Here is a 27020-nt window from a genome sequence, read left to right as displayed (position 1 = left end):
GCAGAAAATGTGCCCTTTACACAGACAAGTGTTATATTTTTTCTCAGAGACTGGTTGAAGATGAAAGAGAGTTTTGAGATGTGGTAGAGGGAAGATGAGGGGGCTTGATAGATGATCTTAATTTTCTCAGTTAAGAGGAGGTAAAGCCATCTATTGGTATATAGTGGGTCAGGGGGTCATGGAGGTATTGAAAAGAGAATCTGGCAAAGCTCTTGTGGGGAGTGTGATGGAGAAGGGGATAGACTGAGTAATTCTGTAGAGGCAGCATTCACATGACTTGGCAACTGAGTCAATATGTGGAACAATAGTGAGACAGGAGTTCTTGACAAATCCAAAGATATGAAGCTGGGTAACTGGAAATTGGAAAGTAGGGAGAAGAGTCTGCCCAGGAAGGAACATTAGCTTGGGTTATGTTATATTTGAGATGCCAGTGAGAGTCTAGTTTTAGACATCAGTCAGGTGTTTGGAGAGGTAAGGCTGGAATTGAAGAGGTTTGGAGTTAGATTTGAGAACCATTTGCATGCCAATAAATAGGCACATATAAACATAAACACATAGAAGGCATTTTATCAAAGGCCTAAAATGGAATGAGTACTAAGCCAAGGTCAGAGAAAGTATGATTCTTAAGTATGGATTGGGTTCCATTAATGTGTCATGCTTATTCAGCCATTTTAAGTCCCCATGGATTGTTTTCCATGACTTTCTCTTTCTCAGTGATCATTTGGGTGGTCATTCTTTTCTCCAAGAATCAGAAAACAACTACTTGCTTTCCATGAGGTAAATATTTTCATTAAATCCTTGATGTAATAAAAATTCTTCTCTCTTGTCTACTTAAAAAATTTAATCTATATTCATGAAGTCCCTTCATGATATTGTATCTGAGCTGTTTATTGTGCCTCTCAGACTGTCTGTTTACTGAAAAAGCAGGTCTTCCTTTGATCATCAACATTTTGCCTCTACCATCAGAACACTTTCACTAAATGAAAACCACCCTGTTGTCCTTGAGTGACTGATATGAAGAGAACTCAATGAGTTTGAGAATAGAGTTTGTTCACAGGCCACACCAAGAATTAAGTAACCTTATGCCCATAAAATAGAGAGTGGGTGTCATTCTCTCCCTGACCCCAGACCACATGTACAAGGGCATATGAAACTGCCCTTAGAAGGCATGTGGCACAGTAGGAAGAGCACTGACCTTGAAGCTAGAAGCCCGAGGTTGGGCCTCAGCTTGGTCCATTGCTGGCTGTTATCTCCACCAGGGAGTGGGGGTGGGGGGGAGAATCTGGAGTACATCACTAACCCCAGCCAAGTTAGAACCACAGAATCAGACTGACCACTAAAGTGTACTTCCCTTCTGCCATTCTGTCTTGTTCTGCTCAACCTCAGGTGTGATCCTTGTGAGGAGTTGAGACAATTGTTTTTAATATCCTTGTGACCTTCATCTCAGGCAATAATGATAACTGGTTCTCTTAATCAGCAAACTTCTATCATTTAGTAAAAATTGTCTCTGTTGATATCTGAAAACAAAAGACTGTTTCAAGGGGTGACAAAATCCCAGTTAATGATGCCAGTACTAAAGTGTTCAACATGACCCCTAAGCCCATATGTTAGCAGAAATTGAAGGGTGAAAGTGAGTCATGTTATGGTCTAGTCCAGTGGTGGGGAACCTGTGGTCTTGAGGTCACATAGGCTACAGATTCCTTACCCCTTGCCTAGTCATTGGTTGACAGAGTGATCATCTGTGTCCAGCTAATTCCTTGATTCCCACAGCCATTTCCAGATTCTTCCTCTGCCACCATCATTCTACAACTTTTCTTGCTTCAAAGTTCATTCATTTATTTCCCTCTATATACATTATCCTGTACATATCCACGTTATAGGCTTCTGTTTGCATTCTCCTTCATTTCTCAAAGAAGCCAGCAACTGACTGTCTCATAGTTTTCTTCTCTACTCCTATCTTTGAATTCATACTCAGGAGTTTTGATATACATGTGGGTGTCATCTTCTAGTTTATCAACATCATTAATTCCAATGACCTTAGGCCCCCATAAACTCTTGCCTGGACTATAGTAATGGCCACATAATTGGTCTCCCTCCTTCCATTCTCTTAATTCTTCAACCCATTGCATGTACAGATGCCAAGATTATCTTCCTAATCTCAAGGTATAATCAGGCCTTTCCCTTGCTCAAATATCTTCAGTGGCTTCCTATTGTATTTAGGATAAAATACAAGCTCCTTAGCCTGGCATTTGAGCCCCTCTATCATCATTATTAACATCATCATCATCATCATCATCATCACTTACATATAGTGTTTTAATGTTTGCAAAGTGCTTTACCTATAACATCTCATTACTTATCTTTCTAGTTACTTCATATTACTCCCCTTCATACTGTGGGAATGGCAGCTAAATGAACTTATTAGTTGTTGCCTTAATTTCATAGTCTCCTGCCTCCATGCGTTTGTGCAAGCTGTCCCCTAGAATGTACTTCTTACTAATCTGTCTTTTCAAATCCTTATGTTCCTTCAAGATCAGTTGACCTATAATCCCCTCCATGAAGTCTTCTCTGATTTCTCCAGTCATTTGTTTTCTCCCTCTCTTTCAATTTCTTGAGAACATTTTTTCTGGTTTCTCCATTGCTTCCTCACTCCCTACTTTGTGTATAATCTGAGTCTTGAAAGAATGCAAGGATTCTAAAAGACAGAAAAGAGTGGCAATACTTTGTATCATACACATTTAGGTTCATATGGCTTCCTACCAATAGAATGGAAATGATTTCCTTCGTCCTTCTCTCTTTCCCTCCCTCCTTCCTTTCCTTCTTTCTCTCCCTTCCTCCCTTCCTTCCTTCCTTTCTTTCCTCCCTCCTTCCTTCCCTTCATTGCCTCAAGTATTCACTCACAAGTAATGACATCACCTTCCAAGAGCTCCCTGTGCTAATGAAATCATAGTCCTAGAGCAAAATTGTCTCTAATTGACTATAATTTCTGAATCCTCCATAAAAGTCTTATGCTGATACTACTTTGCTGTGCACAAATGATCCCACATTCTTGAAAGCTACACCAGTCAGTCAACTACCATTTTTGAGGGATTACTATGACCCAGACACTGGGCTAAATACTGGAGATACAAAGAAAGGCAAAAAAATAACCTCTGCACTCAAGGAACTGACAGTTTACGGAGAGAGACAACAGGCAAAAACCATGTGCAAACTATAGAGATACAGGATAAATTGGATATAATCAACAGAGAGAAAAGGATTAGCATTAAAGAGGACCAGGAAAGGCTTCCTGTGGAGGAGATTTGGAGATGGGATTTGAAGTTAGGAAGTTAGGGTGTGGAGAGGAGGAGGGAGAGAAATTCAGAAATATGGCACAGGCAATGAAAATGCCCAGAGTAGGAGACAGATTGCCACATACTAGGAACTGCAAGAAGGCCAGTGTCACTGCATCAAAAATTGCAAGGGGGAGGGTGAGGCTGAGGGTGTAAGAAAATTGGGAAAGTAGATGATGACATGCAGTTGGTTGGATAGTCAATCAATCTAGCTCTTCAGTACATATAGTGCAGATAGAAACTGCAATTAGACAATGAACCAGAGACAAAATTGAATAGGAAGTAGAGGGTGGGCACTCTTTGTGAAAGTGTTTTTCTTTTCAAAACCCAAGCCTTCTCAAGGAAACAATGGTCCACTCTCTAACATCAGTATTTTCCTACTGATACTATCTGTCTGAGTCATAGAATACCATCTCCTACATTTGGGGTCACTCAAAAGGCTCTTAGTGGTGTGAATAGGCTATAACACATTACTAAGAAATACTAATGCAGAAGAAGAGGGTTAAGCATATAATCAGAGACATATGTTGGTAGAAGGATATGGGCTGTTCTAGTAGAAGCCTCAGCGTATTCTATTATATCTGCCCACAATATGTAGGGCAGGTGTCCTTAAGTCTCTCTCCTACCCCAACCTTGGGATAAGGTCTAGAGTCTTCCTAGCTTCTCAAATGAATTTGTTTTCAAATTTTGATTTGAGAGCCTTTTCTGTGTTATCTGATCTAGGAATCAAAATTGCTAATTATGTCTGGATATGCTAGGGGAATTCTGTACTTTTCTGTGAAGTTCATTGGATTAACCTTCAAGACCAGACCCAGCAAGATACTAAAGAATGGGTCACCATACCAGATCTAAAAAGCAGCAATCATCAAAACTATTTGGTACTGGCTAAGAAATAGAGTGGTGGATCAGTGGAATAGGTTAGGTACACAATACATAGTAGTCAATGAAGATAGCTATTGACTCTTTGATAAATCCAAACACTCCAACTTCTGGGATAAGAACTTGCTATTTGACAAAAACTGCTGGGAAAACTGGAAAATAGTATGGCAGAAACTAGGCTTAGCCCAACATCTTATGCCATATACCAAGATAAAGTTAAAATGGGTACACAATTTAGATATAAAAGGTGATATTATAAACAAATTAGAAGAGCAAGAAATAGTTTACCTGTCAGATCTATGGAGGAAGGAAGAATTTATGACCAAACCAGAGATAGAGAACATTATGAAATGCAAGATGAATAATTTTGATTACGTTAAATTAAAAGGTTTTTGCATGAACAAAGCCAATGCAACCAAGCTTAGAAGGGAAGCAGAAAGCTGGGAAACAATTTTTATAGCCACTGTCTCTAATAAAGGCCTCATTTCTAAAATATATAGAGAAATGAGTCAAATTTATAAGAATACAAATCATTCCTTAATTGATAAATGATCAAAGGATATGAACAGGCAGTTTTCAGATGAAGAAATTGAAGCTGTCTATAGTCAAATGAAAAAACACTCTAAATCACTATTTATTAGAGAAATGCAAATCAAAACAACTCTGAGGTACCACATTACACCTATCAGATTGGCTAACATGACAAAACAGGAAAACAATAACTGCTGAAGAAAACGTGGGAAGATTGGAACACTAATGCATTGTTGGTGGAGTTGTGAACTGGTCCAACCATTCTGGAGAACAATTTGGAACTATGCCCAAAGGGCTATAAAACTGCATACCCTTTACCCAGCAATACCACTTCTAGGTCTGTATACCCAAAGAGATCATAAAAATGGGAAATGGACACACATGTACAAAAATATTTATAGTAGCTTTTTTTGTGGTGGCCAAGAATTGGAAATTGAGGGGATGCCCATCAATTGGGGAATGGCTGAACAAGTTGTGGTATATGAATGTAATATAATACTATTGTTCTGTAAGAAATGATGAGCAGGTGGACTTCAGAAAACCCTGGAAAGACTTGCATGAACTGACACTGGGTGAAGTAGAACCAGGAAAACATTGTACACGGTAACAGCAACATTGTGTCAATGATCAAGTATGATAGACTTAGCTTTTTCATCAATACAACGACCAAGACAATTCCAAAAGACTCATGATGGAAAATGCTATCCACATCCGGAGAAAGAACCATCGAGTCTGAATGCAGATGGAAGCATACTTTTTTTTGTTTGTTTGATTGTTTCTTCTTTCTTTTGGTTTTTCCTTTTAGTTCTAATTCTTCTTTACAACACGACTAATGTGGAAATATGTTTAATGTGATTGTACATGTAGGACATAAAAAAAAAGAATGGGTCACTGCTTTTATAAGTCAAGTTGTCATCCATGAAGCTTCTTCCTCCTGTCTTCAATGCTTTCCATGCCTATGTTTTGCCACTCGTGGGTAGGTTTGCCTAAATGTACCTTGTTTTTCTAACTAGGGCAAAAACTGAAAATGAAAGCTCTTGGAAGTAAGTGTAAGGCTGCATCCCACTGTGTGGTTCAGCAGGAGAATCCTTCAGGGCACTTAATTGTGACATTTTAACAACACAACTCTTCATTTCAAATACACGCAAGCTCAAGGCATTTGTATACTATGTCACTATTTTGGAAAAAAGGATATGCAAACATTAGTTTATGTTTCATTTTTTAAAAATTGAGCTTTAATTTCTATAATACATGGGGTTTTTATAGTTACAGAAAGAGAGAACTTGGGCAAGAAGAGGGATGACATGGGAGCTTAGATGCTGCAATAGCAGCCTTACAAAGGGGAGCCAATGAGCTTTTTGTCTTGTCTTAAGAATGGGCTTTTTCTCATCAGCAGCCACATCTAAATAGCTTTTATAAGGGAAAAGGATATTAGCTTGGGCCTGGGTAACTATGTCACAAGCAGGAGCTCTCATTGAATGGATGAGTGAGCCCAGGAAAGAATTAGATGAAAGGAAAACTCCAGTCTTGTTTTTGCGTTAGAATCCTTGGAGTGACTTACATTTGATTTTCTTGTTGCTGGAGAACAGGCCTGTGATGGATTTTGAAAGTAAGTAGCCTGCCCACATTCTTTCATCTGTCTTAGGCTCCTAGTCATCTAAGCTAATGGGGGCATGGGTCAGATCATCCAAGACAGTAAGGCAGAGTACTTTAAATCAGTTACATTTACTTTCAAAATGGAAAGACTTCTGATATAGCAGTATAGGCCTGGTGATAAGCTGTCTGTCTCTTGTCTGAGGATGAATAGAGATGTTTGAAAAGACTAATCAACAGTTAGATATCTATATATACTCCACCTTTATATACATATGTACATAGGTATATGTGTGTATATACATATATTATGTATATATGTATACATACATATTTTGTTATTGTTTAGTCGATTAGCTGTGTATGATTCTTGGTGACCCCATTTGGGGTTTTCTCTCTCAAAATTGGAGTGGTTTGCTATTTCCTTCTCCAACTCGACTTACAAACCACTGAGACAAATGGAGCTAAGTGACTTGTCTAGGGTCACACAGCTAGTAAGTGTCTGAGGCTGGATTTGAACTCAGTTTTTCCTGACTTCAAGGACAGCACTCTTTCCGCACTACCTAGCTGCCCCCCATACATATACATATATATGTGTGTGTATGTGTATATACAAACATTTACACATGTACACATATATAAATATACACATACACATACTATATATATATATATACACATATATACATACACACATACGTCCTTTCTCTCTCTCTCTGTCAAATCATATCAACTTCAAAAAGTATCCACTAAGTCATAGATGAGTGCTATGTGTGTGGGGGAAAGCAGCACCCACATAAATGAACTTGTGGGTTCTTGGAAAAATGACAGAGCTCCAGAATCCCAGAATAAGAAAGGACTCCGGGGAGCATCTAATAACCGACTTGCACCTGAACAAAAGTCCCTCCTACACTGCATTTGCTACAGACCCGTACAGCCTCGAGATGAAGATCTGTGATGAGTGGGTAGCTCCCCTCTTCCATGGAAGCCAGTTCCACTTTTGGGTAGTTCTCATTGTTGGGAAGTCATTTTTGTTCTTCTTTTTCCAACCTCATGCCTAAATTGTCCTTATTGTAACTTTTTGCTCATTGCTTCCAGTTCTGTCCTCAGGGTCCCACTGCAAGTCTAATCCTAGTCCCAATAGATAACTTTTAAAATATTGGAAGAGAGTGATCATGGACTTCATTAATCTTCTTTTTAATGTAAACATCCTTTGTCCTTTCAACTGATCTTTGGATGACCTATGCATGGCCTTTCATCATCCTACTCGCCTTTCTTTGGATTTATTTAGTTTGAAAGTAATATATTTAGCTTGGCAATGCATTGCATGTTTTTTATACCCTTATGTTGCAAGAATACTGCTTTGCTCTTCTTTTGGGGGGAGGGGATCCAGACTTCTGATTTCCTTCTAGGGGTGGCTGGTATCAGTGTGAATTGGGTGCTGGGCCTGGAGTCAGGAGCATGAATTCAAATCCAGCTTCAAACACTTACTAGCTATGACCCAGGACAAGTTACTTCACCTATTTGTCTTAGTTTCCTTAACTGTAAAATAGGGTTAATGATAGCACCTACTGTACAGGGTTATTGTGAGGATCAAATGAGATAATATTAGTAGAAATGCTTAGCTAAATGTATGGTATATAGTTGGTGCTTAATAAATGCTCATTCCCTTTGAATAAGATTTGTAATTATGATAATAATAATTTGTATTTTGTATCTGTAATAATTTGTCTTACATAGTTGCTTGGACAAAAAGCAGCTAATTACTTTCCCCAAAGTCACCAGCTAGCATGTTTAGGGGGTCAAACTTCAAATGGACTTCAAGGCACAGCCAACACCTTCTGTCCACCAAACCATGTTGCTGTTTTGCTTAGGATGATATTAAAATTCATTTGCATTTCTCAGGGATACCGTAACCTATGAGGATTCTGAGTGGCCAAAGGCAAAACAGGATTCACTTCAGATAAGTCATAACATAGCTTATTTATTGCAGTCAACAGTACATTTTACATGCCTCCAATCTAATGCCATGGTTCTCCTCTCATCCTTTGTGTCTCCTCAGCACAAAGAAAAAAGCTCCTCCAACCATAACGCTGAATATTGTACCTCCCTCCACCTCACCTATAAAATCTAAATGATAACAGAAGTGAAATAATTGAAATCCCCAGATCTTTCAAAGTTCAAGGGTTGTGGCCAACACTTTTATCTAGGATTAGAATCTGACTTTCTGGTGCCAAGGGTTGCTAAATGTATTTATTGTAGCACATGTCTAGAGACATCTGCAGTGAGGTAGATAGAGAACAAACCTCAGAGTCAGCCCCCATTTCTACCACAAATTGGCTATGTGACCCTGAGCAAGTCAATTAATACCATCATGTCCCAAGAAGCTTCTCAGATTTTTCAGTTGCAAAGTTGAAGCAGATTTACATTAGCAATGGGAGTTTTCTTTTTGGTAGTTCTATATCAATGAAATCACTGGTTTGATGATGAAAAATAGCACAGGTATTCACCAGAATTCTTTTACCTCCAGAGAGTGAAGGAGACTGGCCCCAAAACACAGAGACTTGTCCTTTGTATAAGGAGGGACCTAGAGAAATGTCAAATGCTTTGAAATGGAACCAGGGTAGAAAAAAGAGCTAGAGAATACTACCAACAACACCAATTAGGAAGACATATAAAAAGAAACTAATTCATTTAATTAAAATTAGGAAAGTGATAATTAACTGGGGAGGAAGGAAGAGGGGAATGAAATCTTTGCAGCAAACTTCCCTGATAAAGGTCTGATATTCACAGGATGTTGCTTCAAATGTATAAAAACAAGAGCCACTCCCCAAAAGATAAATGATCAAAGGGCATGAATAGACAGTTCTCAAAAGAAGAAATGGAAGCCGTTATATGAAAAATTCTTCAATATTTGAACTATCTCCCCTCCCCCCAAATCATTAAACTGTATGTTTTTTGACTCAATGATACTACTACTAGGTACATTCCCCAGACATCAAAGAAAGAGGGAAAAGACCCAATCATATTTACAAAAAGAAATTTACATGCTAAATCCAATTACATTTTTAGTCCTAATCTTTCTTGAACCTCTACGCAGTGTTTAGTTCTGTCAAACAGCCCCCTCTTATAAGTATTCTCTCCTTCCTTGATTTTATTGACACTTCTTTTCATGGTTCTCTTCCTACCTGGCTGATTAGCCCTTCTTGGTCTCTTTTGCAGGATCATCCTCTATTTCTCACCTCTGATATGTGGGTGTGTCAAAGAACACAATGCTTGACCCCCTGCATCCTCTTTCTATACTCTCTCTTAGTGATCTCATGACCTCTCATGGATCAAATAGTAATTGCACATAAGCCCCAAATCTACATATTCATCTGTCATCTTTCTTGAGCTCCAGTCCCATATCTCTAGCTGCCTGTTAGACATTTCCACATAATTATCCTGGAGGCATCTGAAACTTAATGTGTTCGAAATAGAACTCGGCCATTTTTGCCCTAAACCCATCCCCTTCTCTAGCCTACACTCTGTTCCTCACACGTGATGACATTCCATCTCTTGTCTTGATGCCCTTGTTCTGGCTACCCTCCCCCCCAAGCCTAGAATGCTCTCCCTACTCACCCCTTGGAAGAGTTGGAACTCCTGGCTTTTATCAAGATTTAATTCAAGTGCCAACTCCTTCTTCAAAAGTCCGTTTCTATTTCCCCCAGTTGTTAGAGCTGGTGTCCAACCCTTATTTCATGTATATTTCCTGTACCTATTTGTCTCTGAACATATTGTCTTCTCCCCACTACAAACATAAGTTCTTTGAAGTTAGCGACCATTTGACTTTTGCATCTATATCCCTAATATGTAGGATGGCCTATTAATAAGTGTTTAATGATTGATTATATCCATAGATATTTTTGAAAGAACCAAAAATGCAGATGTTTAACAGTGTTAGGTTTGAAATTAGAGGACTTGAGTTCAAATTCCACCTGTGTGATCTTGGGTGAGTCACTTAATGTATTCAGCCTCCATTTCCTAATCTGTAAAATGTGAAGGTCAGATCAGATCATCTTTAAGGTTTCTTCTTGTTCTAAGTCTGTATGATATCTCCTTTAGGTGGTAGGTGGCAGAATAATATTGCTAATCCATACCTCCTGCAATGTTACCAGAGCTCATCTTAGAGAATGGAGTAAGTCTAAGAGATCTCCACATAATGTGTTGTCTTATAACTCTGGTCCCTGGTATTTTCCTCTACATCAAATAAACTGATCTGATCTACACCTCCCTGGAATGCTTAGAGATGGAGAATTCATGTGAATCAATCCCCAGCAAATAGTATTTCTAATGTATCTAGCTGGAGGAAGTTTACTCTTCGTACCCAGCAAAGTCCTTTAAGGGAACTCACCATGAATCCTATGAAATTGGCATAATTGTTCTTTCTTTGGGGTGGAAGCCAGCTGAGCCCTGTCTGGAGAAGCATCACCAGAGCTCAATCCATCAGGATGAATGAAATGCTGATAAACGAGCATTTTAAAAATCTGACTGTTGATGTTGGGATTCAGTTGAATCACTCCTTGGTGCAAGGCCCATGGGAAGGGCAAAGACCGTTCCTTTCAGAACCTCTGATGTGTACATTTTCTCAGTGCATCTGAGTAGGGTCATAGGTCATGCTCCAAGAAGCTCTCCAAGGAATCTCCTTGTAACACTATGATTTGTTTTTTTAATATTTCCACTCTGTCAAAGATAGATTTTTTTTTGTAATTCTGAGTGGTAGATACCATTCTTAAAGCTTGAGGAATTCTACAAATTCCTGTGTTCTGGGTACCTCCCCCCATCTGAAAAAAAAAAAAAAACATCTCTGCGCCTCTTTTAATTGATTTCATCAGTGAGGGTAATCTGTTTACTCTTAATGCAAGCCAGCCATGGCTTTTCACTCTGTGGGGTTTTGATCCATGTTTTCCATAAATAAATCCTTGTTAGAGTATATAGCCAATATATTAGAAGCTTTGTCCTTTTTATTATCTCAGGAGTATCCACAGGGTTTTATTTCTGAAGATTATTAACAACATTGATAAGTTCTGAATGCCCTAGACTGTATTTCCTAGTCTTTCTTTCTTATTAACCTTCTCCTTTTCAGCCATCGTCCCCACCTCTTTGTTTCCACCCTTGTTTCGTAGGTTTGTTTTTTAGCCTCCAAGACCCAGCAAGCTTATATGATACTTCACTTTCCTTTTCATTTATTGCGTGTCTTCATCTCCTTTCTATCTCTCAGATGCTTTCGTCTTCCTCCTTGGCTGCTGAGAGCCCCTCACGGCTTCTAGATTAAATCTCCCACTCTCGTCATTGTCCTCATCACTTTTCTTAATTAGATAATATCTGGGACGTGCTTTGAAGATGTAAAAGGACTGCACAAGTGCTGAGTAAGATAGTTATTAGGATCTGAAATCTTTATATAATTTAGATTCTTCTTCCCTCTCCTGACTTTTCTGGAACCCGTGGCAGGGTGCAAAAGGTGGAGGGAATGGAGATTTAACATCTCTCTCTCTGTATGGGAATATATAAATATAGCTGCCCCTTTGCACATAACGCAGTGCCTGGCACATCATAATCTCTTAATAAATGCTGGTTTCCTTCCCTTTGGTCCTGGCCTGTCCATCAGTGAAAATGAATGCATATTCATGTGCAACTCCTTTGAGGAGCATGAGCGAGGAATTTTTGAGAAATCAGGACAAAGGGTAGCAAGACTTGTCAGATGGCTTAGTTAGTAAAGGATTTATATCAAGTCATCAGGAAGCCTCTTTCTCTCAGTTTGATTTTGTTTGGCAAATGAGATGTAATCTGCATCTGTTAATATGTGATAAGGGTGTAGCTATATGGGAAAAAAACTGCAGTAGGAGCCTGGCGACTGCATGAGAACTCCATCCTTTCCTCCAGCTTCTCTATGACTGGGCACAAACAGCCTTGCTGTCCCACATGGATGGGAGACCCAGCTGCACTGAAAGATCACAGGATTAGTTTGTAGAACAGGCAAAGAAGTTCATAATTTCCCTCCTTTCTTTCAAACATACTGATACTCAATCTTTCAACATTCTTAAACTTATATCACTTTCTGCCTTAGAACTCCTCTGTCATCACTTGATTTAATGCAGGTGTTCTTCTCATATTTTCCTTGTTGTTGATCAGTTGTATCTAACTCTCATGATCCCTTTGGGGTTTTCTTGGCAAAGATAATGGAATGATTTGCCATTTCCTTCTCTAGATGAGGCGAGCAGGGTTAAGCAACTTGCTCAGGGTTACACAGCTAGTAAGTGTCGGAGGCCAGATTTGAACTCAGGAAGGTAAATCTTCCTGACATCAGACCCAGTGCTCTATCCACTGAGCTACCTAGCTGCCCTGTATTTTTCTTAGTATCATTTTTACATTCTTACTCAGGGATTCCAAACATGGTATTTCACTTTCTTTGATGAAGAAAATACTTTCTGATGGCTATTTTTATAGATCTTTTTCCATTTTGGGGATCTTTTTTTATTATCCTTCACATTTCATCCTTAAATGTCCTCAGAATGACATCATTTATTTGAGCCTTTCCCAAGCCTGGTTTTGATCATAAGGTCCAGGGCACTAGGTCCAGGTTCTGTTTACTTAGCTCTATAACTACCTAACATGGTATCATAGAAATTGGGGCCCATGAATTCAGGCAAGTTTTGTTCATTCATTCAAAATCCAGCAAACTGATATTAAATGTCTACCATAAACAGAATACTCTGCTTAGTCCTGTGGGAGACACAAAGAGAAATAAGTCCCTTCTCTCGAGTTGTTTATAATCTAAGGAATTCTTATTTTACAGCAATGTTGTGAAAGCTCCCTCTGAGATTGCCTCCTAGTGCTTAATAAAATCTTGTTGATTGACTGACTAATCTAGTCCATTTTACTGATGTGGAAGCTGAGGTGCAGACAGGTTTAAATGACTTGTTTGGAAGGTTACACAAGTGGTAGCAAGCCTCCGAATCACTTCTCTGGGCCTGAGTTTTCTCATTTATAAAGTGAGGAAAATTCAATGAGATGAGTGGAAAGTTCCCATGCATCTCTAAATTACAATCCTGTTATTATGTGTGGTGGTTAGGGAGAAAGGATTACAGTTGTTCCTTTTGCAATGTGTTAGAGAGATTGGGCAGTTGGCTGCTGCCTAAGCTGGGACAAATGCAGGAGCTGCTGGAAAGATGGAAATTTTTGTGGAGCATTTGAGAAGGATGTGAAAGTAAAGTTTGCAGCAATGTACTTGAGGAAAATTACTGCTTTCTGTTTGTACTGTCTGGGTATGGGGAAATGCCAATAGGAAAATCAGCAGTTATCTTTCATCAGCTGCCACAGGCCTTTCCCATTACCCATTGAAGCTTCAGCTGTTCTGTCTCCCAGATTTATGCAGCTCCCCTTAATCAGGAAGAACCTGAACGGTAGGACTCAGTTCCAGTGGCTCTAATGTATGCTGCGGAAAAAAAAAGTTATGGGATTTCTTAATGTACAGAAGTAATGACCTGGGAGCACTAGGAACCTTCATGAGGATGGGCAGAAAAAAATAAAAAGCAATCTAGAGGAATGCAAAGAAAAGGTGTCTGAGAAAGACAAATGTCATTAAATGAGCCCGCCCAAGTGTTTAGATGGTGATCACTTCACACTGGAGGAAATAATAAGAGCTCATATTCATTTCCATAGCTACACATCGAGGATACAGAGACGAAGTGGCCCTTGCCCTCAAAGAACTCATATTCTAATGGGCAGGGTAGGAAAGAATGAGGTTCAGTTGTTTTTCAATCGTGTCTGACTCCTCATGACCCATATCTGGGGTTTTCTTGGCAAAGATACTGGAGTGGTTTGCCATTTTCTTCTCCAGCTCGTTTTACAGATGAGGACACTGAGGCAAGTAGGGTTAAGTGACGTGCCCAGGGACATACAGCTAGGAAGTTCTGAGGCCAGATTTCAACTCAGGAAGGTGAGTTTTTCTGCCTCCACTCAATCAAAGTCAATCAAAATTATTGGGGGGCTGTCACAAACAATTGGGAAATGGTGAAAATACCCCCTGAAGAAGGTGAGCTCGGGGTGTCCAAAAGCAGAGGTGAGGAAAGAGAGCATTCCAAGAATGGGAATGACCTACTCAAGGACAAGGAGGCAGTAGGAAGTAGGATGTTGCATGTGGGGAACAGCAAATTGGCCATTTTGGCCCCAGTACAGATGCCAAAGTGATTTTTCTGTAAATGCTTATTTGACCCCTCCCTCCTCAATCAACTCCAGTGGTTCTGCTTTTTCTGTTTACATTTTAAAATGTAAACACCTTTGTTTAGTAAATACAATTATTTTGTATTTAACTATTTTTACTGGATGTGATAATAAGAATTTATTTTTTTCTGGATGTAATAATGAGAATAGCATTTGTATTATACTTTAAGGTTTAGAATGTGCTTCATAAATATATCATTTGATTTGCACAACAACTTTGTAAAATAGATACCATTATTATTCTTATTTTATAGATGAGGAAACTGAGACAGAGAGGTAAAGTGATTTGTCCTGGGTCACACAGCTTGTAAGTGTCTGAGGTAGGATTTGAACTCAGGTCTTCCTGATTCCAACGCTAACACTAAAAACATGTGGCCTCTGCCAAAAGTACACGTAAGCTTCTTGAGTGAGGGGATTGTTTCATTTTTTTCCTTGTATATTCACACTCTGCCCTAGTTTCTGATACATAATAAGCATTTAATAAATATTTGTTGATTGACTAAAAGATATAGATGAACAAACTGAAACAATAGGTTGGAGACAGCTTAGTAAGGGCTTTAGCTGCCAAACACAGAAATCTGGATTTTGTCCTAGAGGAAATAGGGAGACATTGATGTTTTTGGAGCTCAAGAGTAACATGGTCAGATTATTCATGACCCCATTGGGTTTTTTTTTTTTGCAAAGATACTGATTTGTCATTTCCTTTTCTAGCTCATTTTACAGATGAGGAAACTGAGGCAAACAGCATTAAATCATTTTAGGAGTATTCCATTGTCAACCCTGTGGAAGATGAATTGGGAGAGGAGAAGCTGGATGAAGGGCAACCAACCAGGAGACTATTGTAATAGTGCAGGAAGAACTGAAAAAGCGACTGACCTAGGGTGTTGGCTGTGTGGGAGAAGAGGAGATGTACAGAAGAAATGTTTTGGAGGTAGACTCTAGCTATGATACCACCCTGCAGGACTTCCTGTGTGGGAATAAAGTTCAAATCACTGTCCTTGTCTCAATAATGCATATTCATTTCTACAATGGAAATAACAATGGATTTCAGGGTCAAAAGTCCTAGGTCTGGGGCCCAGCTCTGCTACTTGAGAAGGTAACATGTGTGATAATGGAAAGGGTGTTCAACATGATGTTAGGAGGCCTGGATGCTGTCACTTACTCCCTGTGTGACCATGGTAAACTCCCTAATCTCTTTGAGTCTCAGTCTCTTTATCTGTAAAATAGGGATAACGATATTTACACAACCAATATTGCAAGATTGTTATGAGGTTAAATAGAAATAATAGAAGTAAAGTGCCTTATAAACCTTAATGCATACATTACTGTCAATCCAGAGGTAGCTTGGTTTGTGACAGAATAGGCTAAGCTTACAGTTGGGAAATTCTGGGTTCAAATCCTACCCCTGACACATTTTACCTCTGTAACCATGGGCAAGTCACTTTACTCCTCAGTTCCCCATGTAACTTTCTAGAAGATAAATGACCAATGAGTTGTCCACCTGCATTGGTGGAGGAAATTTCCTTATTGAGAGTTCTCTACACTGATAAAATTACAGGTTCATATAGAATTGTTATTATTGTTCAGAGGCTAATTGAGATTTTTCCATTTTCAGTATCAATATTCTCTTTTATGGAAATTCCTGGCTTCTGGATATTGTCTTGAGCTCTTTGGAGCTCATTTGCAACATGAGGGCTCGAGGCTCCAACACTAAGGGTTTGAGAAGTGCCATTTTGCCACAATTGAGAGGTAAAGCAACAGTTAACATGGGGAAAAGGAAATAAACCTCCAGCTCTCACAAAATAAAGAATTTATGGCTCATCATCGAACTCTAATGGTTCATGATAGCCTTGGTAGACTAGATCAAGAGTAGTAGAGACGAAATGCTTAAAACCTGGAGTGTGCATCCCTTAAAATATGCGTCTTGTTCATCAAAACCATTTGGAATCCTCTAGGGAGTCATGATTTCTTTCTCTCCCAGAATTGGGAGGGACCTCGGAGAGAACCCAATCCAACCTTCAGAAACTTTATTTTGCATGTAATAGTAACAACAGCTATAGTTATATAGCATTTTAAAGTCTGCAAAATGCTTTACATACATTATCTTACTTGGGTTGCACTGCAGTCTTGTGAGGGAGGTATTGCTATTATCTCCATTTTATACACAGAAAAACAGATGAAGATAGGTTAAGTGATTTGCCCAGGGTCACAAAGCAAATCATCAGATATAGTAGGATTTAAATTCAAGTCTTCCTAACTCCAAGTCTATTGCTCTATTCACAATGCCACTTAGCTAACTCATGTTAAGTTTGAGGTGCCTATGGAACATTCAAGTGGAGCTGTCCAGCAGACCATTTAGCTAGTCAATTTTTAAAGCATGACTTGTTAACCCCAATGACCATTGATTGCTGAGGGATGCCCACGTGGATAGGAAATCAAATGTCCCCAAGTCAGTGAACACTCCTGCTCATGGATAGTAAGACTCTTGGAGAAAGGCTGAATGGATTTAAAAAATTTTTTTTGCTTGTTTGTTTGTTTGGTTCTGCCTTCTGTTTCCCTTCCAGAAAGCATTATGGAAAATGCTTGAGAACACACCGATGATTTGGCTACAGACGCTGTGTTGAAAATTGAAGTGATTTTTAAAATTATAGAACACAGTCATCTGGGCACTAGTGATGAACCAGAGCTCAAAAGCAATTCACATCCCATTTTCATTTAGTCTTGCCCAACATAAGGTCCTTACATTTATTTCCAACGCAGCGCTCTTTGTTCCAAACAGAATATTTATGCACTGGGGCCTTGTTGTGGTTGTTTTTTTTAATCTACCTGCAGAAGGGGGCTATAACCCTCCATCATTCCTCAGAGCATGATTCGTGCTGAGGAGCTCCTCCATTTCCTCACTGAGGACTTCATTAAGGAGAGTGCTAACTCAAAATGCAAAAATAAAATCTTTTTTGTGCTGATGTAAGCTTTTGTTTTCATTGCCTGGTGGGAAGAAGAGGTGCAAAAAACTCACAAAGATTGCTTCTTAAATAGCATATTGAGTCTTTGCAGTGAATTGTAACATGGCCATAGGAACCAGCTACCTCTCAATTTTTGTGAGCAATTTGTTGATGCCAAATTCATTGAGAATTTATTTCTGGTAATTATCTCATGGCAACTACCAGAGACAAAATGAGCAATTCTAGGATATCACAAAAGGGACACAAAGTCCCATAATAGGGAGACAGAGACCCTAGGACACTAGCTTCTGCAAGAGTAGACCTTGACCTCTATGTTGTGCAATCAGGACACTACTGCTGTGTAGGCCGCCTTTGGTCAAGGTATCCAGGTGGGGAGGAGCAGGCCTAAGGTGGGATAGCCATGAGAGGTGTGTAGAGAGGAAGCAACATTTGGGTAACTTCCTATTTTACTAATTAATCATGCTTACAAGGGACTGAGCTCAATTGTTTCTACCTGTTGAAGAAGTAGTAGCTTTACCAGAACTTGCTTAATTTTGGTCCAATGCAAGAAAGAAGCCCTAGTTTTTTTTAACTCTAGTTTTTGCATTTTTTTTCTATGAAGAAGAACTGGGACTGACAAGTGACCTTATTTTCTGCTGCCTATATACTTTGATCACTTAGCATAGTCTCTTTCAAAGAGAAAGCATTTAATAACTATTGAGTGAATGAATAAAAAAGCAAATGCTTTTAATCACCTACTCTGTGCCAAGGATATAAACCCCAAAATGGTAGTCTTTGCTTTCAAGAGGCTTATATACAAATGGGGGAGATAGCAAACATAAAGGAGTGATGGACAGGAAAGCACATCCCAGCTGAGGAGTCACAGGAATGGTACATGGGGTTATGGGGCAGTGGATTGTCTCCAGGGGTGGAGAACTGGTGGCCTTGAGGCCACATGTGGTCCTCTAGATCCTCAAATATGGCCCTTTGACTGAATCCAAACTTCACAGAATCTCTTCTATGGTCTGGTCTAGACCTTTTCACATCAATGGCAGTACTGAGTTGATTACTGTTTCTAGTGCAAGAAGTAGAAAATAGGGGAGGATACTCATGTGGCTGTAGGGCAAGATGTCCCCAGGGGTCTGGTGTGGATGGATATGAAACATGGTCTGGTGGAAGTTTTACCTGTTAGGTGAATTTTCCATTCACTCCCTCACCAATTAAACTCAGCCTGAGTGCAAAGCTGCAAAGCTGAGTAGGCTACCTCACTGCAGGAGGGAGGCAAGGTCTCTGGTTTAAGTGAGAGTGCTATTGCAGGTAAAGAATGGGGGGTGGGTGAGCAGTACAGTAGATGATTCAATTCAGCTAACTCAGATTTTATAAAAAGAAATGTTCAGAAAATGGAAGTGGGTGGGCAATGGAAGTTCAACATAAGAGACTGGCAGTCTTTTAAAATAGCGCTCGAAGTTCTAAGGCTCAGAATGATGAGTCTGGTGATGGAAGCTAAGAGCAATAAAAAGAGATTCTGAAAGTTACTTTGGGAAGAAAGGAGTCTCAGAGAAGGGAGAGAACCTCTGATTGGGGCAGATGCAATGATAATATTTGACTAAAGAGTTCCCTTCTGTTTCTTTGCTAAGGAGAACAACCTTTGCACTGGAAATAATAGAACAAAAATGGTTCACAGGGAATTGTTCTACCTGAGACAATTAAGAAGGTAGTAAAGGAGCACCTCACCACCTTAGATCAATTCTGCTGGCTGAGATGAACAACATCTCTGATATTGAATAAAAAACCTGGCAGATGTAATTGTGGAACCACTGTCAGTGATAATTGAAAGACTGGAAAGTGGAAGAAGTACCACCACATTGGAGAGGGCAATTTTTCAAAAAAATGAGAAAAGAGAAAGGCCAGTGAACTTAGGTGTAATTCTTGGGAAATTTTTGGAATTGATCATTAAAGAGAGAGTGAATGTCTGGAAAGGAAATTATTCATCATAGAGACACAGCATGACTTAATCATGAGTCATCTGTGCCACACTCACCTTGTGTCCTTTTTTGACAGGAAGGCTAAACTGGTGGATGAGGAGAATACTCACCTATCGTTTTCTTAGAGTTTAGCTAAGCATTTGGTAATATATATTGTCTTCTTTTGAACAAGACAGAGAGGTGTGAACTAGATTATACACTAGATGGACTCCACACTGGTCAGATGGCTGAACTCAAAGATGAGGTTTTATTGACTTAATATCAATATGGTGAGAAGTCTTTAACATAGTGCTTTTGGGATCTGTTCTTGGCTCTATGCTGTTTAGCAACTTTAATCAATGACATGCACAAAGGTATGATATACTCACAGGCACAAGATAGGAGAGGCATGGTCAGACAGTGCTTTGTCTAAAAAAGATCTCGGGCTTCAGAAAACTTCAAACTCATTATGAAACATCAGTATGATAAGATAGTCAAAAAAGCTAACATGATTTGGGGCTGCCTTAAGATAGGCATATCTTCTAGAAAAAAGGATGTGATAGCTTCTCTGAAAAAATGGGATAGCTCTAGGCAGAACACATCTGGAGTGTTGTGGTCAATAACATAACTTAAGAAGTACATTGATAAGACAGAATCCATTCAGAGCAGAGTAACCAAGAATGGGGAGTCTGTGCCACATGAGCATTGCTTCAGAGGAATAAGAAATTTTTTTTTTATTCCAGACAAGAAACTCTCAAGGGAGGCATGAGAGTGATTTTCTAATATTTGAAAGGGTGCCATATGACAATAGAGAGAAGAAGAATGAGCAATGGGTTAAAGTAGCAAAGAGGAAAATTTCAACTTGATGTTAGGAAATACTTTCTAACAATTAGAGTAGCTCCAAAGTGAAATGGGCAGCCTGGAGAGGTGGTAGGCTTCCCTTCCTTGGAGGGAGATGACCACTTGTGTAGTGTGTCTTCATAGAGAATGTTCGGGGGATGTCGGTTGGAGTAGATGACCCCTGAGCCTCCCAAATTCCGTGGTTCTGAAACTGAATGTCTATTAAGTTCCCAATATGTGGAGGTGCCATTTATTTTTTGACATTTGTGAAGATTTCTAAGAAGTCAGTGCTGTGAAGTTAATTTGGTACCATATTCCTGATATTAGTTTCACATTGTTTTGTTGTTCACTAATTCAGTAATTTCAGTCACCTATAATGGGTCTCCTAGTCATTAGTGAAAATTATCCCAGTTCTACTCTAATTAGACGCTATGTGACTCAGTGGGATACGCATGGGATTGGGGTTCCAGAGCCCTTGGGTCAAGTTCCAATCTGACTGGGAGCTTGCTGTGTGGCCTAGCATGAGTTATTTGACCTTTTTGAATTTTTGCTATCCTTCCTTCACTCTGTGTATATGTGTGTGTGTGTGTGTGAGAGAGAGAGAGAGAGACAGAGACAGAGACAGAGACAGAGACAGAGAGACAGAGATAGAGAGAGACAGAGACAGAGAGACAGAGACAGAGAAAGACGGAGAAGAGAGGAGAGAAATTCTAGGCACTCTGTAAGGTTTGTCATAAAGAATACTCATAAAACATTTTACAAATGTGCAGTTTAGAAGCAGAGTGAGCTAACTGCTGGACAAAAAGATTGCAGACATATAATATCATTACAAATGATTGGAGCAGGGTGGGGAAGGGGTTGGTGGGAAAGTTCACCCTAATAAAACATTCCATGACTCTGAGTAATTGGTTCGTAGATCTCAAGCTGGAAGGGACCTCAAAGTTCATCAACCTCCACCCCGTCCTTTTAAAGATAAGGAAACTGAGGCATAGGTACATTGAGTAATTTGCCTATAGTCACACAGGTACCATCAGAGATAGAATTTGAACCCAGGTCTTTTGATTTCAGAGTCAGAGCTTTTCCCTCTGTATCAATTTTTCCTGGATCAGTGCTATCAAGGATGTTCTAAGCATCATAGATTTAGTTCCAGAAGGGACCTAAAGGGCCATTTAATCCAATTCCCACATTTTCTAGGTGAGGAAAAGGAAGAGAACAAGCATGTAATAGCAACTATTATGTGGCACGCACTGTGCTTTACAAATACTATCTCATTTGATCTTCATGTTGGTCAGCTGAACCAGTTATCTGAGCATCCTTTGTATCTATTTCTTAAAGACATTTGGCAGTACTCTTCCTGGGCTGGGCTGGTCATGTCAAGGGTTTTGTGATTAGTGTTAGACACCACATTTTAGGAAGGGTTTGGAGAAGCTGGAACCCATATAGATGAAGATGATGAAGACAGTGAGGTGATAAAATTATGACATACTAGAATCCACTGAGGGATTATGATGTTTCCAGAGTGACAGGGAGGGAGACACACACACACATACACACATCCCCCCCCCACACACAGTTACAACTTTTTTCTTCAAGTCGCAGTCATCTTGACTCCAAACCAGCTCTCTAAAAGCTACATTATGCTTTCTTTTCAAAGTATTCTTAACTCTTCAAAAACCTTGTAAAACAACTTCTCCTTCCCCTTTCACCCCAACTCCCATGCTAGTGAGGAAATGGGAACAACATTCTGCCAGCCGGGGAGCATGGATAGGGGCCCAAACTCATATTTTTGCAATACTAGACGGAGTGATAGTAGAGAGGGCTGTCTTGCTTCACCGCTGGAACGGTTGTGCGGGGCCCTACTTGCTTTTCTCTGAAGGATCCCCCTCCACTGTCAATCACATCCAGCTCCAGCTCCTCCCTGTCAGTTGCTTCCTCTCTGCCTCTATTGCTGTCAAATACCAAAGCTCTTTCTCTGTCCCATCTGCCACTGACCACTGAAGCGCCAACTTTGCTGCCTACCTCAGGCTTCTTGGCTTCCATCCACTGATTCTTTGTTCTTTCTATTCTTCTTGTTCTCTTGGAATTAGCTCTTTCAGAGATTACCTATGGATTACATGCCTGGGGTCCACTCATCACGTTGTCTGGGCTTTTTTTTCTCCTACCTTATCACTCAACCTAAATATCACCAGCAAAGGGCCACTCAGGCAGTTACTCTGAGATACTTCCTCTACCTTCTTCACAAAGGGTCTCTAGGCCAGACCATTTTCTGATTTAGGGTTAAGGATTTCCCTTTGCTGGGACACTAGAATTAGCACTAAAAGAGAACTTAGCTATCACTTAGTCCAGCTACATCATTTTGCAGATGAAGAATCTGAGTCCCAGAGAAATCCAGCGATCTACCAAAAGTCACACAGGTAGTCAGCCTCACAGCTCATGTCTGAGCTTAGGTTCTCTGACTTCAAACTCATCCTGCTTGCCATCGCACAACACTGCATCTGTCTTCTGTGTCTCAGTGGCTTCCTGTATTCTTTGAGTCTAATGACTGCCTTTGGACCTTTCAACTTCAATGATGCCCCTATCATATAAATAGTCTTTGGCTAAATACTGGGGGAGGGAGAACCATCTGTTGGATCTGCTGCCATCACAGCAAAGTTCCTCCCACTTACACAAATATGCCCATTTTTTTTCCATAATGGATAGAGAGATTCCTTCAGAATCAGGAAGCCCTGGGTTCAACTCCTACTTCTGACACATATAAATGTGAGACCAAGGGCAGGTCACCTAACCCTTCAGGACCCCAGGCAACTAAAACTCTGTAAGTTTCAGATAAAGGAACCCATTTGCAATATTAGATGGAGTGTCTCACTTCCAGCTCCCTATATCAATAGGTCTGGTGAGGAAAAAAAGGTACTATTTATTATGATTGATTGAATTCAAAACCATTCATGAACATTACACAATTCACAAATTTTTGTCGTCATGAATTTTCACAATCAATAGATACTAAGGGTATAATGAGTCAGCTAGATGGCATAGGAGATAGAAGGCTAGAGCTAGAGTCAAGAAGACCTGAATTTGAATTCTGCCACAGAGACTTCCTAGCTGGGTGAGTGAGGTAGCCCTTCTCAGACTCATTTTCCTCATTAAACAAGAGAATATTTGTAGTATCTGGCACATAACAGGTGTTACGTAAATGAGCCTTCATTTCCCTTCCCTTCCCCCTAATCTAGAAAATGGGCATAATTACAGCATCCAACTAACAGGGTTGTGACATTTCAGCAAGGTATTATCCATAATATGCTTGCAAACATTAAAGGATTGTAGAAATATTGGCTATTATTCTACCTACTATCATGTGAGGACATCCATGAAACTTTAAAAAAAACAGCATTAAATAGGGGTCTTTATATTTTAAAAGACGGAATCACTGATCTATGCTATTTGTCACTGTAACGATCTTTCAATCTCCTTGCCTTCTGAATCATTCTAATTTCCGCAGTTTAGATCCCTTCATTATCACTTCATCTAGTGAAGATTCACCTCTGACCTAACTCTGGGGCATTCTGCTCCATGCCTCGAATCCCCGGGGACAATACAAGAACCTGTGGCACCATGGCTGCTTCAATTTCTGGTCAGCCAGAAAGATCTGACTTGATGCTTCTGGTTCCATTATGATATTAAACCCCAGTGTCAGGATCTGGGTTTTTACCTCGTCTCTATCATCTGAAGCCTCGTCTTGATCTCTTGACCATTATCTTGGTTTCTCCAGGGCTAAGGTACTATTGTCCTCACTCCACTCTTCTCAGGGGGTTAGACATATTTTCCTTAACCAAGTCCCCATAGATAGGGCCTTCTATTTCTTTCAGAAAACTCTAATGTCACTAACTTACCAGTATGAACAGATTCCTGCCTATTGTCTGCTGCCAGACACTCCTACCATGCTGTGCTTGCCCACTGGATCTCCTCCCATTTCCAGCTGTGGCATTCTTTCTGTACTTTTGGCTTATTAATCTCTGAGTCTCAGTATTGTTTCTTGCCATCCTCCCATACAATGTTTCTAATCTCAGGGTCCCTGATGTCTCTCATCTTGCTGCTAACTGAGCCCCAATTCTCATATTCATGGGACTTAGAACTAGAAGGGCTCTTAGAGATAAGCTAATCCAACATCATTTTAACAGTTTTAAATAAAAAAAAACCACACAGAGAGAAAAAAAATGACTTGCTCAAGGTTATATGTGCACTAAATTCAGAGTTGAAATCTGAACCCCGGCGCTCCGTTCTCCAAGTGCAGTTCTCTTTCTATGCTGAATGTCTAATGGAAATTTATCAGAAACTAGAGCTGTGTTTGGTTGTCACACAACCTATGATTATTATTTTTCAACAAATACAAAACCTAGTTAGAAGAGAAATTTATATGGATGAAGCAATCCAGCTGGCATGGTGGAATTAGGAGCAATGAGCATATCAGGGAAGTATTTGTAACCAACTTTGTTGCCAGGGGGTGTCTCTGTGGGAGGTAGTGTTGACCAGGTTGTACTAATTCACTCCTGCTTCCTTCTCTGTGGAACCAATCAGCCACCTTGCTATAAAATTACTTTTCATTCAATCTATGGGTTATATAATGGCCCACGGGTCCTCTCAGTCCCTTTCTTAGCTTTTTTATGATATTTATAGCAAATGAGAAGTTGTTAATACAATCAGTTCAGAATTCAGAGCCCCTAGTTAGGAAATGTCTAAAACTCATAAAGAGGGTTGGCCTAATTAAGGTTTGCAAGAAAAAAATCGGGGTTGAAGTTATTCAATAGTGGAATAGGCCACTCCATGAGTTCCCATTCACTCAAGGAATTCCAGTAGAAGCTAGATGACTATTTGTTAGGGATGCTATTAAGAGGATGGCAAATGAGGCATAGGTTATATAGGTTGTAATAGATAATCACTGAGGCAACTTCTAACTCTGACACACTATAATTCATCACATAATTTTGGTGAGGGGCAGACATTTTGAAAACATAGGCTATACCATCCCCAAAACAATGATAATGCCATCTCTACCATCATGAGCTTAGGTGGTCATCCATGAGTATAGACTCTCTCAAGTGAAGTTCCTCTGAAGATCTGATAATCATAGGGATAATAGGTTTGGAGTTGGAAGTTACCTCCAAAATCATGTTGTCAAATCTCTTTCTTTGACAGAGAAAGAAGACGAGGCACACAGATAGGAAATTATTTGCTCTGTGTCTTGAAAATCAGTCCTCAAGAGACTTTAACAGTAATGGATTATATTTATATTGTGGCTTATGCTTCTCTTTAACACATTATCTTACTTGAATCATAAAGAAAGCCATTGGAAGACTATCTGCCAGGCACTCCCCAAACCTATATTTTGTGCCATTTTGAGTGATTCCATACTATGGATCTCAGAAATTAAATACTGTTTCTGTCAGTCTTGGCAGCAACAAAGAACAGCAAATACTGTGCCTTTCTTAATTGTTGTCCATTTATACCCATTCTGCATGTCAGCTAGAAGTCAGAAAATTACAAACCAAGTTGATGGAATTGGCAATGATCAGAGGGACTGTCTCCTGAGCTGGGGCTAAATAAAACCACTTTCAGTGCTCATCTCTCTTCATTGATTTTCCCTCCTGTCCCAAAACACACCCAAAAGAAGTACTGAATTGGGGGTGGGATTGGGTGGATGGTGACATGTGCCCTTACTGGCTCCCCTGTTTTCAATCTCTCCGCGGTGAAACAATTTCTGAGGTCCCTCCTGAGGGTCTGCGGGGTGTTTACTTCCTCTCCCATTGTATTCTTTCCCTCCTAGAAGATTTCATTGTTTTACTTTAATGATCAGACAAAATAGGTTGTAAAATAATAATTTCTCAGTGAAGCAAAAACAAAAGTGAGTTTCAAAGCACACTAATGAATGTGGGACAATTAAAAATAGGCTTGCCTCAGTTAAGGGTATCATGTGGGGAGTGGTCAGAAAGAAAGTACAGTGTACCCATTGTGGGTACAATCTATTAAAATGTCTAAAGGTGTCTTTCCTTTCCCTGTGAGTCATGCACCTTACTACTATTGCCTTAGAGTAGTAATTACTGATTTAATTTTGGAAGGAATGAAGATTGAAAGCGTTCTCTAGTTGGCAAAGCATAATGTGAGTTATTGTCTTGCAGTGAATTCAGTCCTGGGGGAATTGTTGGAGACCAGTGGGACTCTACACGTACTCATTCTAATGTGGACTATTTCTGCCCAACCTGTGATAGAGCCTTTGGAATTTATATTGGACTGATCAGGCACAGTCAGACACACCATCCATTGACTCCGACATCATGGAGTCCTTTTGGTCCTCTGAGCATGAAGGACAAATAACAATAAACTTTTTCATTTTTTAATCACAAAACCTTGACACTTCTTCATGATCAGTCACCCTCAAATAATCAGAAGTGGTTCATGCCATCATCTCCTTTGCCCATCCATCTGTAGGGCATGCTTATCAGTTAACCTTCTCTGGATGTGGTTGATTCAACGTAGTGAGGGAATAGCGGTCTTGGCCTCAGTGGAAGAGTGATTAAAATAGTCGTGGAAGCATGGACATAGTGGGACTAAAAGAGAGAGGATAAGCCCTGACAACCAAATGGAATACTTGGAGAGGTCTTGATTCCCCTGAAACTATTAGC

The 27020-nt window shown here is 39.8% G+C and overlaps 1 protein-coding gene across 1 annotated transcript in view; it reads right to left on the bottom strand.

Annotated features, from left to right (window-relative positions):
* The window catches only part of SYNPR (synaptoporin), a 186569-nt gene that overhangs the window by 100834 nt on the left and 58715 nt on the right, over positions 1-27020 (bottom strand). The window lies entirely within an intron of this gene.

Source organism: Vombatus ursinus, unplaced genomic scaffold (genome assembly GCF_900497805.2).
Source record: "Vombatus ursinus unplaced genomic scaffold, bare-nosed wombat genome assembly UNPS02014773.1, whole genome shotgun sequence".
NCBI lineage: Eukaryota > Metazoa > Chordata > Mammalia > Diprotodontia > Vombatidae > Vombatus > Vombatus ursinus.
This window is presented reverse-complemented; position numbering and strand designations above follow the sequence as displayed.